We start from the raw sequence: 12,432 nt of genomic DNA, 5'->3' as shown, positions 1-12,432 counted from the left end.
GCCCGCCCTACCCCGCCGCGCCCTACAGCATCCTCTCCGTCTTCCCCGAGCGCGCCAGCTACTGCCAGCACCACGACGACGAGGTGAGCTCTTGACCCCTCCCTCCTTGCTGGCCTGTGCCCTGCCCCCCACCCCCGGGCCTGGGACCCAAAAGAGCCAGGTAAGGCAGGTTGGGGCGGGGGACTTCAGTTTCGAGGCTTCTCCTCCCTCTTGTGCCATGAGCTGTGGTTCCCTCCCCCTTAACCTCCTGTTCTCAAAAGCCTGAACTGTTTCCCTCCCCAAAACCTCCAGTTTGACTTTGCTCCCTGGGATGCTTCTTTCCCAAATGCCCCAGCTGGAAGGGCCTTGCTGCGCGGTGCCTCTGGGCTTCCCCTTTAGTCACAGATGGAGATGTTTTAGTCCCCATCAGAGCACTCCCCTTCCCCTTCCCCCCGCCTTCCCCCCTTCAATGTCACTGGCTCAGAACAATTAGATCAGCCGCTGGCTTAAAAATGTGGCCTTGTGACAACACAGGGCATACAACTGGCTTGTGCATCTGGGCAGGTCTTTCCTTCATTCAAAGCTTTCCCGGTTCCCTTGCTTGCTTCCAGAGAAGGGACCTCCCGGCCTATCTTCTTTTTGTTTGTTTGTTGTGTGGTAGGAAAGCATGTGAGGACAGGGCACCACAACAGATGTGACCTGTGGCCATTCTTGTAGAGCTCTTGAGCTACATGCAAAATTATTATTACTATTCCTATTTATTACTGTTCCTACATAATGTGCTTTGAAGTTTTGCATTTGGGTCACATTAGCAATTTAAGCCCCACCCCTGCCCCCACCAACTTGAAAACCTCTTTGTGAAAACCTCCTATTGTAAGCTGAGTTGAGGGGATATGGGAGCATTTCACATGCGCATTCCCCCATCATTTCCCCCCCCCCTTAGAAACCAAGTCTTAGAAGTCTATTTTAAGCTGCCCGTTTCTTGGAGGGGAGAAGGATTGTTTTGTCTTGGTTTGGTTTGTTTCTCCCTTTTGAATGCAAGTAATATTCAGGCTCTCAACACTTAAAATATGGCAAAATTGATTGCAAGAACTCTCTTTCCCTGAGCTTGAAGGAACTCATAAAAAAAAAAAAATACAAAGGTGGCATCTACAAGGTGTTCGTGTTGCGTTAGTGATAGGAATAATGCAGTTGAAGAAACAGGAAACTAGCAAGTACGTGTCAGGAGGGGGTGAATGTGGTGAAGTGGGAAAATCTAACTTTCAGGGAGGTAATGATGTTTCATTTTCTGTTAACTGTGTTTTTATTTTTTATGCTCTTGGTTAGTATGTTAACTATGTTCTTGCAATACAGATCTACATAGTTTGGCAATATCAAAATGCTCTCATTTAATCCAGTTTGAATAAACTGTTACATTTCTATAATGTAGCACCTCTTAAATTCTCTCTAGGTTTTATAAATGAAGGTGCAGTATCTGGAACATGCAGATAAAATGTCTAGGCCTATTCCAAACCTAATACAGTGATGTAGTGATTTGGACTGAATTTTGACTTTTAAAAACTGGAAAACAGCATGCTTTGTTCTTCCTTCCGTGGAATGTAGTGTGGCATCTCGGTGGAATTTTCCAGTAACTTAATTGTTAAGGAAGATTTTGCTCCCCTTTTTTCCATTTAGCTCTTTTTTTTTTTTTTTTTGCTTGATCCTGTACCACCTTAAGAGAGACCGATCCTTGTCTAAAGACTAACTGAATGAAGACGAATTCCAAGGGCATTTGAACAAAAATTTAGTTTTTTCCTATTAAGAAAAAATGTGAATGCACTTTAGGAAGCCTTAGTTTCAATTAAGAGGACCAACTTAACTGTGATTTGTTACTTTAGCAGTTGAATACCATAGAAACGGGGAAGAAGACGCATGCGTTTAGAAAGACTGTTCTAGAAAGATGTTTGATGTTTGGCGATTTGGGGAGGAAATGAGCAATTCTCCTTGTTGGACTGCCCGCAGAGCTTTCTAGTCCTTTCTAAATACTTCTCTACCTACTAGTGAAAATGTTAGACATAATCATTGGTCTTTAAATCTAGAACCAAATGGAGGATGATTTAGTCTTTGAAATAGTTAAAACATATTCAGCATCAAATGCTATATTTTAAGCTTTTTTTTCTTTTTCTTGGACTTGATGGTAAAATAGTCCAGGGAACTTTAATATACTGTGTCCTTCCAGAGAATATCAACTTCCAATGAAATTACCTTTGTGGGTTGCAGGGCTTTTTCATAGAACAGTCAGTTGTGTGTGTGTGTGTGTAACTCTGTTTTTTTTCCTCCTACCTGTCAGTGGAAAAAGCAGTTAAGAACCTCTGGAGTTGCTTCATGGAGATTTCTTGGCAAAAGAATAATCCAGGGGGGAATGGGACACATGAGGAACTTCTATAAATGTGTGTTCTGGTATTTACTTAATGAACCACTGACTAGTTCCTTTGGTATTGGTGCTGTATTAACTTTTAGATATGCAATGCTTGATCAGTAAATTTAGTTTAAGTACTTAAACTAACCTTTGGAAGAAACATTCTGCTCATTCTGTGGGAACCAGATAAATCAAGAACTCGTTGTGCTGTTAATCCCTGTCACGAAAGATGTCTGACACCAAAATTTTGCTATATTGGGAAGTGACATGGAGATGGTGAGAATTATTACTGGTTTGTTGAACATTGTTCTTAAAAATAGCTCCCATTTTAGAATCCTCTAATGGGGGAAAACAGCTGTCCAAGAGAATATTTTAAGTAATGTTCTAAACATAAATTCATGTGAATGGTTAGTTTTCTGATTAACAAAGTGGAACGTTCCAACAAAGTGTTTGAGAGACTGTGCTCTAAAATATTGTCAGTGACTTTTAAATAATAAGGAAAAAATGGGTGGCTACTCATGCATTTTTGACACTGAAAGGAAGGTGTCTCAAGTTTCAAACTTTGTTCCATCAACCTACTAAAGAAAACCCAAAGTATTGATGCTAGTAGGGTTTTTGTCACAGCAGATGCAAACAGAGGACTTGGGGTTGAAGAATGGAGGTGGGAGAGGAGGGGAAGCAGACTTAAAATGCACAGACTCTGGTAGTGCAAACTCTAAATTACAACAGGATTAAAGTTGTTAGTTGTTCTGTAGGTTCTTCATGATTTATGCTGGCTGTTTGTAAACGTTTCTGTAGATAAGTTGGTTGGATTTCTGTCTGATCTGTAGTGTTGATTTACAGAAAATTACATAACTACAGTATATTGGAAAGTAATGGTTCTTGACCTTTTTTAGACTGAAGGCACCCCTTGGGGGTCAGTGCCAGCTCTTAGTTTTTCACTGTGCTTTTGACCTATGGGAAAAGCAATTGAACAATACTTTTGTTGTCAAGAACTTGGAAAGACCAACAGGTAGAGTGTGTGTGTGATTATTACGGATTCCCTTTTGACATCTCTGGGTTTACTGTGCAAGTCATTCAGCACTGTTCAGTGTGCAAACCACTGTCTGTTCTTCTTGACAAAGATCTCAAGCCAGTAGCACCTTGGTTAAGAATCAGTGTTGTAAAGTAGTAGTCATGCACATTGTTACTGATGCTCAGTGAGTTTGGGAAGGGGGGAGTGGCTATAATCATACTGGCAAAATCTAAATAAGATGGCATTGTAAACACTGCTTTCAGTATGAAGTATCTACTTTCTTTGGGGTGGGGGGGGAACAAAACAGAAGTATATACAATGTTGTTCTGGTCCATGGCAATAAATACCAACCCTAGATTTTTGTTTTATCCCTGACATGGATGTTCTGAATGAAATTTGAGGCAGTCACTGACCCTTTGCCTCTTAGTTTTTTAAGTTGAATGTGTTGCCTTGTAAACAGTCCTGAGACTTACTTTTACACAACAGAAAACTGCTGTGAGAACTCCATACTAGTTGAAATGTCCTTGTTTGGTTGGGGCTTGATCACTACATATCAAGCTTAAGATCTTAGAAATATTAGTTTTTGGGGCATTATTTTAATGGTAAAGATTGAATATAATGGCATCACTGTGTGATGTCTTCCTTTTAAAAAAAATGACTTTACTCTAAGAAGCATTACTTTGGAAAGCATTGTGAGGTAGTCTCTCTCCAATAACAGTATCAAACATGCCCAGCTGATTATATGAAAAGTCCTCAGCATGGGCTCCCAGTATCTGAAGTGTGCATGCTTGCTCGCTTGCTTGCTCCCTCCCTCCCTCCCTCCCTCTTTCTGCATAAGTGCTGGCAATAAAAGTTTTGTAAATCTGAAAAGGAACACTGTCTTATACCAGTGCTGCTTCTTGTCTCCAAGTCATGAACATAAATACTTGGAGCTTGAACAATTCTGATGTTACTGTTTCATTTTGTGCAACAACAGCTTACCATTTCTTAGAGTCTCTACAGTAGAGTGGGGTTTTCTCCACGTATGCAGCTTCTTCAGTCACTAGAATGGCAATTCCATTTATAATGGCAGCAAGGATGGGAGGGTTAGCACAGACCCAATGCTCTTCAGTTGCCAATTGTATTGGTGTAGGAAGTGGGGAAAAATGTAACATAATACAATAGGTAATAGGCTGTTTTATCATCTTGGGACAAGCATGATAATTCTAGCAGGGCAGTTGCAGAGAAGCAGTCAGATGGTTATGTAGGCAAGATAAGTGTGAGGAGCCATAGAGGTCATACAAAAAAAATTAGAACTCTTGGTTCAAAAATGATACTTTTGCAATTTCGGAGTTGGTCTAATAAAGATAACTGTCCTTTTTCTGCAAGCTTTTGGGAGTAAATTCCCATGGGCAGGCTCTGGGAAAAGTATAGATAGTACAAGATAGTAAGTCCCCATAGATAAGAAATAAACTTCATTTTTGCACAGAGGGAGCTGAAGATGGAAGGCTGTCCCTCTGGATCCATGAGAGGTGTCTTTTGTGAGCTGCATTTGGTGGTGGCTATGTGTCTAAGATGCCAACTTTTAAAGCTAATTCTTTCAAATAGATTTGGATTGAGAATTAACATTGAGTATGCCATCTGTCACTGGAAGCAAGTGTAACTTTGTGTATGTGTGTGCTGTAATTGAACAATAGCACACTTTCCTGGTTATTTTTAAAATGGTCACTTTGGTCCCTCTCTTTTCCTTCCTACTCTTCCAGAGTTTTGTGGGGGGGAGGTTGGGGGAGAATGATGTGGGTTGAAGGAAGGAAGTCTGATTTCTTTTTTTTTTTTTTTTTGGTGCGCTTTTAAATTGGCCACCTAAAACTCAGGTGACTTTTTTTTTTTTTCCTGTGGCACGTGTGCCACAAATGGCATGGACAGCTGCCCTGTGGTACTCAGTGAAGCGAGGGAGCTCCAGTCTCTAGCCACATAGTGAAACTGAGGCAGGACTCTGCTGTGAGAGATGTTGGGAGTCACTACGAAGAGCCAGGGTGAACCCTTCCCAAGCACTGCAGCTGTTGCCAAAATCAGGGATTTGGATCTTTGCCCTATAAAACAGGCAGTTGCGGGGTCAGAGAAGGGTTAATCTGGCTCATGGTAGCAATACCTCTTGCATCCTGTCCAGTCCTGCTCCATGCAGCCCGGGGATCAAGCTTCTCCCTTCCGGCCCCCCATGGTGCAAACTTTATCAGGTATAGCTCTGCAGGTAGGGATCAGAGTGGGGCAGGGCTTAGCTTGTGTAATGCCTGCCAAGAAGGTTGGTCACCACTGCCCCATATCTTCTAATGGGAGTCCCACCTAACCTTTCCTTGGCACAGTGTTATGTTGTATAGGTCAGTTTCTTGCCACATGCTAAAAGAATAGCTAAACATTGTAAATAAATGAATAAAAAATAAAACTTTTAAGTTTTGTTCCAAAATAGATTGCCATATAGTTTGGAGGCTACCAGAAAAATTTTTAATGAAAATGTTTAATAGCTGTTCCTATCTGCATAATGCTGTAGGGCAGGTGGGTATGCGTGTTTATGTATTGGGTTCTGGCAATTGAGATGTGTAGTAGAGGATAATTGCAAAAACCTTGTTGGTCTAATAAAAGCTAAAAAAAATTGTTTCAACTACAAGCTTTTGGGCACAAAGCATTCATAATGTAACCCCACAACTCATTCTGAGTACTGCAGTTGCCACCTTACTCCAATCCAGTAGAAATTTAATGGCAAGATAATCTAATCTGGAGGAATGTTTTTGACTCCAAATGTATGTAGCTGTGCATGATGGCTTCTAAAATAAATGGTTGTGATGTTTAAAATCATTGGGAGCAGCTAGGTGTCCCACACTTCTGAAAAGCAGGACACGTGAAATCTTAATTTAGGGTAGTAACTAAAACCACAATTTTTTTAAAAAAAAAATGGCGCTTCTGCTTGAAGGCTAATCAAGGAGTCTCACTTTTTTTTTTTTTTTTTTCTTTGCAAAAGATGGTGTTTCATCCTCAGTAAAAGACCACATGGGTATTGAAGGCGCTCTGACTTAAGATTTGGAAATTACCTTTTCTGTGTGGTTCTCCAAACTCGCTCTTAAGACCTTAGCCATCAACAAAAACTGCTTATGTGACAAGGCTACAGGCCATTAGGGCTAGGTTGAGACCAGTATACCATCTCTCTTAGCTGCTTAATAAATACATTAGCCTAAACTTTAATAAATTGGATCACTTTGCAGTCTCTTCTTTCCCTTGTGCCCAGTACATATATGCTTAAAGTAACAACAATCCCTTTCTCATTTTAAAGGAAAGCTTGCACAATTGTACAACATAGTTTTGAGAGAAAGTGGTGCTCCGGTACTACACCAAGAACTTGTCTATCCTCCATCCTCCCCCATAAGATGAGCATAGGTTGGATGGCTGAGTTGCTCATTAATTCTTTCATAAAAGTCCCAGACTCTTATAAGATTACTTCAAATGAATCTGGGTCAAAGGCAGATTTGTCCTCTTTCTCTTCAATATCATCCTATTGAGGTTGCTACTTTTTACAAGGTATTTTTTTGTGAGAAGCTGGCTTTGCTTGTTATGATAGCAGGCACCATGCAGTCTGTTTCCCAAACATTCCCAACATTTTTGGGTAAACAAATAGAAGATCTTCTATTATTCTGGTGTCAGTAAATTCTGACAACACTACTAATTAACCCAAATAAGCATGACTTCAAACAGTTTCTGCTGAGGCAAGATGTGTAGAAACCTGAACCCCTAAAATTTTGGTAATTGGGGTAATGCGTATATGGTTTCTCTCTTTCGTAAAGAAGCTAGCAACTTTTAGTGTAGCACAAGTCTGTGGGCAAAGGTTCAGAAATTGCTAAGGATGTCTTGAACACAAAGGAAGATATTTCTATTGTATGTACATGTATAACTTGCTGTTTTATGTCTACTAGAAACTTGCCTCTCCTTAACAACACCAAGGCTGTGCAAATCTCATGGTTTTAGGGGACTTGGGTCTCTTTACCCTCCACCCCCTTAATCTGTCATTAGCTCATATACAAACAAACTCCCTACAAGAGAGAACTTCGGGTTGAAAAGAACAGTACAAATATGCATCCCCTGACTTTGTTGACTTGGATCCTATTTTCTTATACCTTCAGGGTAAGGGAATTTTGTCTCCATCGTGCCGTTCTATATTGCTTGCCTTCTTGATTCGCCTTTTGTTCCAATCCCAGTTTGTATGAAATCCTGATTAAAGAATGACTTTTCTTTTTAAGCAAAGAAGTAAGGTGTATGTAAGAAATACCCCAGAACTGATGGGCTGCAATACAAACTGTAAACTAGGTACAGACATTCAAAAAGCCCAAGGGAGAATTGATCTAAGGTATGTAGTTTTCTGTAAGTGGCATACTTTGGATTGGGTAGCAGACAGAGAACACACATTCACCCTTGGGAGGTGAGGGGAGGCGCAAATTTTAGACTGGGTTTCACCACATTTTTAAAGCCCATCTTCTGTTCTGTTACAAGCATAGTCTTTGTGTACCAAACTTCTATTCTGTTACAAGTATAGACCAGCTTCTGATCACACTTACACTGGTAAAAGTGTAATGTCTGTACCTGGCCTAGATAGACAAGATGCAAGACCAGAGAGTTACTGGTGCAGGTCACAGTTTGACACTGCTGCACAACCCATTTTGAACTCAGTAGCTTAGTCTTTTCAAATATTTCTTTTAAACCTGTTCTATATTCAGTGAGTTTAAAAACCAAAATCGTCATTCTTAATGTAAGAACATAAGACTGGAACTCACCTTCTGGGTTAAAGTCCAGACCCAAATTACATGGGCCAGTAACTAAACTTTCCTCCTCGGTCTCCAAAATGCACACTTTTCCTTGTTCCCCAGGGCTCTTCCTGTGCAACAGACTGAGTTACAGCTCTTCATGTGCTTCTTTCCTCCTTATGTTTATTTCATAGGGATGACTAGTAAAAGTGATCCTGTGTCCTATGGGCTCTTGTCTAAACCACATTTTTCTTTTTTTCAAAAGCTTGCAGGAGTAGAAGTATGTTTGCCCTCTCTTCTGCATCTTCATCCAGACTTCTCTTCCAGAGTCAGATCACTATTTAATTTATAAGAGTTGACAGGGTTACGTTTTTAGCTCAACTGGGCTTTTAAGTATAAACTTTTCTTATTTAGTTCTGGTTGTTATATTAAACCTCAGATGTCCCGCTTTCTTTTTGTTTCACTCAAGAACTGAAGAGTGGTTAAAGCTGAGGATTTTGTGTATGCAGAATAAATGTGACCATCCTTGTCAAAAACAGAACTTGAGTGTCATCAACAATTGTAGTTCAGCCAAAACAAGCATCTAAAAAGAAATTTGTGTGTGTTCAGGCTCTAATGGCGATTTAACTAACATGTTTTCCCAGTGGAACTTGGTTAACTTTTTTGATCTGTGACCCAGGAAAAAGTTGTAGCTCAGTGGTGCCCAACCTTCTTGGCTGGCAGGCTGGACAGGCTGTGCCTATCCTCTCCATGGGCTGGGTACAGTGGCAATCTAGCACCTGGAATGGATATGGTGGGGCCCTATCTGGCACCAGAGTGGGGAGGGGGACATCCCTGGAGTGGACATGACCTGGCCAGAACCAGATGCGCAGGGGTGAAGGGGCATGGTCCTACCTTCTGGGGGAAAGAGGCTGTAACTGGGCTCCAACCTGGCCCAGAGGGAAGTAGGTGTGGCCAGCAGGGGGAGTTATGGAAGAGAAGGGGGGCTTGGCCCTGAATCAGTCCAGGAGGAGTGGGAGCAGCCATGCCCCAATCCAGCCATGAAGAGGGAAGTGGGTGTGATCTGGTACTGATCTGGCTATACCAGGGGAGGGTTGTGGCCTGGCTCTGACCTATTCCATGGAGTTTATGGTTTTTAGCAGCAGGGGGAAGTGGCAGTACTGTTTTTGGCCTAGATGGACAAGATGTAAGACAATGCCCCCTGGATGAGCTGTGGCTTTGGGCAACACCCACCCACCTTGCCCTGGGCAGTGCTTGTCTCTTCCCTAGGCACCATCACCATGGGGGGCCTTGATCTTTCCTTCCCCTTCTACCACAGACTTACCAGCTGGAGATGGCTCTCCAAGCTGCCAGGATGTGTTCCTTGCCACCTGTGGTGCACTGTGTGCATGCACAGGCCATTTATTGGCTAAATTATCAGCCTGATATGGCTGATTTCTGATGAGAACAAAAGTGAGACTTTTTTGACCAATGTATTGATGCACCTCTAGTGTCTAAAGAAGTGCAGGTATTTGTAATGGATTCAGATAGGGGTGTATTTATTTAAATACTTGGGATATCTTGACAAGGGTTGTGACTCTGAGGTACTTTAGAAACAAAGTAGGGCTGGAAGAGACCTCAGGAAGTCACTTTAATTCAGCCCCTGGCCCAAGGCACCACCATCCCTGACTATCTAGACTAATGTTTGCTTGACCTGCTGTTGAAATCCCCATCCTTGGAGGCTTTTATAACCTCTCTAGTCTGTTCCAGTGCTTAAAACTCTCGCTATGATGGTGGTTTCCTAATACCCAACCTTTTTTATTCCCTTGATGTAATTTGAGCTGATTTAATATTGTTCTGTCCCCTGCAGCCACAGAGATTAGTCTGCTGCTATCCTACTTCTAACTTATGGGTGAGCAAAACGCAGCCCGGGGGGGGCAGATGTGGCCTGCCAAGCCATTTTATCCGGCCCGCAGGGCCTCTAAAAATTTAGAAAACTTAATATTAATCTGCCCTGAGCTGCCTCTCCTTGATGGCTCGCTGAAACTCAGTAAGCGACCCTCTGCCCAAAATAATTGCCTGCCCCTGTTATAACTAGCCTTTGAATATTTGAAGAGTGTTATCAAATCTCCCCACTGCACGTCTTCTCTTCTCCAGGTTAAATAATTTTAGTTCTTTCAACCTTTCCTCATAAATCAAATTTCCTGGGCTTCTAATCCTTTTCATTGCTCTCAATTCTTTCTAACATCCCTTTCTGCCTAACAGTATGGTGTACACCATTGAGTGCAGGTGAGGTTTAGTCCTAAAGTGAGTTTATTCATACTCTGCCTTAGGCTGCTTGACTGCCTACAGGAAAATGTTGTGCCCTTCTAGTAACAGCTGAAAATTTGTTCCAGACTTTATTGGAAGATAAATACAAATCTTCTGAATTTGTGCCAATTTAAGACTTGCAAATAGTTCTATACTGGCAAATCCCTTAGTAGAGATGCAGTTTAAATAGCTTCTCAGAAGGAATAAAGTATACTTACTTAAGAGCATTTTTGCTGGTAAAATTGCATCTATACTAGTAACCAGTATGGCTATGGTAGCAAAAAGCAGGCCTCTGGTTGCTAATGAGACTTGAGTCTTCAGGCGCAATATGCCTCGGAAAGTTGTCAGAATAGCAGTCCTCTCTTCATGGAGTGGAGCAATACAATATTCATCTGTACCTTAGGGTCACGGGGAGAGTGTGTGCTCTTTGCTAGAGAGATGCAGCAATTTAAATCTACAGTTCTTTAGTTTAGCTGTGCATGAGAACCATTTTCTAAAAGAAAGAATACAAAAAAAAGGTGTGCCAGTCTCAACCTTAAATAATTTGGCATCTTTTTAACATTGTGGTAACTGGTGCATTAGGGATCTGCTCCACCCAGAAAACTACTGCCATCGAACGCTATGGAAGCGCTGTGATTCTAAATCTAAATGGTTTTAGTTTTTCTGTCATAATTGAGATGAGACTGCCATGCATGATCTTCAAATGAGACATTCCCAAGGGATAACAAGGTCTAAAGGCCATGAACTCCAGGAAGGCTGATTTGGACTAGACATAAGAAAAAAGTTCTTTACTGTGTGAGTGTCCAGGGTCTGGGGGGAGGGGGGGGGAAAAACTTGCCCCAGAGGTGGTGCAAGCACCTACTCTGGACTCTCTCTATTTTTCTTTTTTAAGTCTGGATATGTTTCTTGCTGGGATCACTTGATCCCAGCTGACTTTCCTGCTGAGGGGGAGGGGGGAGTGGGGGCTGGACTTGATGATCTCACAAGGTCCCTTCCAGCTCCTAATATCTATGAAATTCTCACTTTGTCACATGGCTGTTGGATGATGGAGCTGGTGCTATTAGAAAACAATGGCCAGAGATGCTGTTGAATTTCAGAAACTGTCAGAGGTTTTCCATCTGTTAGTATGGGGTTTTTTGTTCATATATGTCAAGGGTGGGCCATTATTTTGAGCAGTGGGCCGCTTACCCAGTTTTGGAAGGCTGTGGAGGGCTGCATGGGTAGCCTCACCCCTTGACAGGTGCCCCACTCCCCTGGTCACCATCTTGGGCCCAGTGTTCCAATATTTTGGGACCAAATGTCTCGGGGCCAGCACCAGTGGGGCCCAAAACAGGGCACAGGCTTGGCAAGGGTCCGTGGAGCTGGGCTGGGCTGTACCAGCAGGGAGTGGGGAGCTGGCCTGACTCTATAGAGCCCCTGCCAGCTGGGACCCCACGCTCCTGCCACCCTGCTCTGGGCCCCGCTGGCCCTGGCCCCAGGGCACCAAGTGGGGCCCTGGCCCTGGGGCACTAGTGTAGGCCCTGTCTTCCCACTGGCTCCGTGCCTGCTCACACCCAGTGACCCCAGCCCTGCGGTACAGGCAGGGGTCAGTGCACAGCCCCGACTCCCTGCTCACCAGCAGGGAAGAAGCTGGTGCTGAGTGTGTAGAAAAGTCACCTCACCTGCCCCATGGCCAGCGCCCCACATTGCAGGTGCTTGCAGCCCATATAGGGCTGTCAGGAGCAGGCACAGGCAGCCCCATGCAGGCTGCAAGCAACTGTAGCATGGGGCGCTGGCCATGGGGCAGGCAAGGGGCCACTTTTCTCTGCACAGGGAAGGAGCCCAGGGAAAAACTGAGCACAGGAGAGAAGTGCCCCCCCCCCCATGCCTGGTGCCTTGCACTGCAGGCACTTGCAGCCTGCATGGGACTAGGCTGCAAGCAACTGCAGTGCAGGGCACCGGGCATGGGTGGGGAGGAGCCGCTTTCTCCCACCCCTGCACTCCTT

The 12,432-nt window shown here is 43.2% G+C and overlaps 1 protein-coding gene across 1 annotated transcript in view; it reads left to right on the top strand.

Annotated features, from left to right (window-relative positions):
• Positions 1–6: 6 nt before the first annotated feature.
• TRIM71 (tripartite motif containing 71) overlaps positions 7–12,432 on the top strand; it is a 64,428-nt gene continuing 52,002 nt past the window's right edge. Inside the window, exon 1 of the mRNA XM_019536421.1 lies at positions 7–83. The gene's annotated coding sequence lies outside the window, so the exon portion shown is untranslated. The remainder of the gene's footprint in view (positions 84–12,432) is intronic.

This window comes from Crocodylus porosus, unplaced genomic scaffold (genome assembly GCF_001723895.1).
Source record: "Crocodylus porosus isolate Cpor-Errol unplaced genomic scaffold, CroPor_comp1, whole genome shotgun sequence".
Lineage (NCBI taxonomy): Eukaryota > Metazoa > Chordata > Crocodylia > Crocodylidae > Crocodylus > Crocodylus porosus.
The sequence above is the reverse complement of the archived record's forward strand: the minus strand, read 5'-3'. Positions and strand labels throughout refer to the sequence as shown.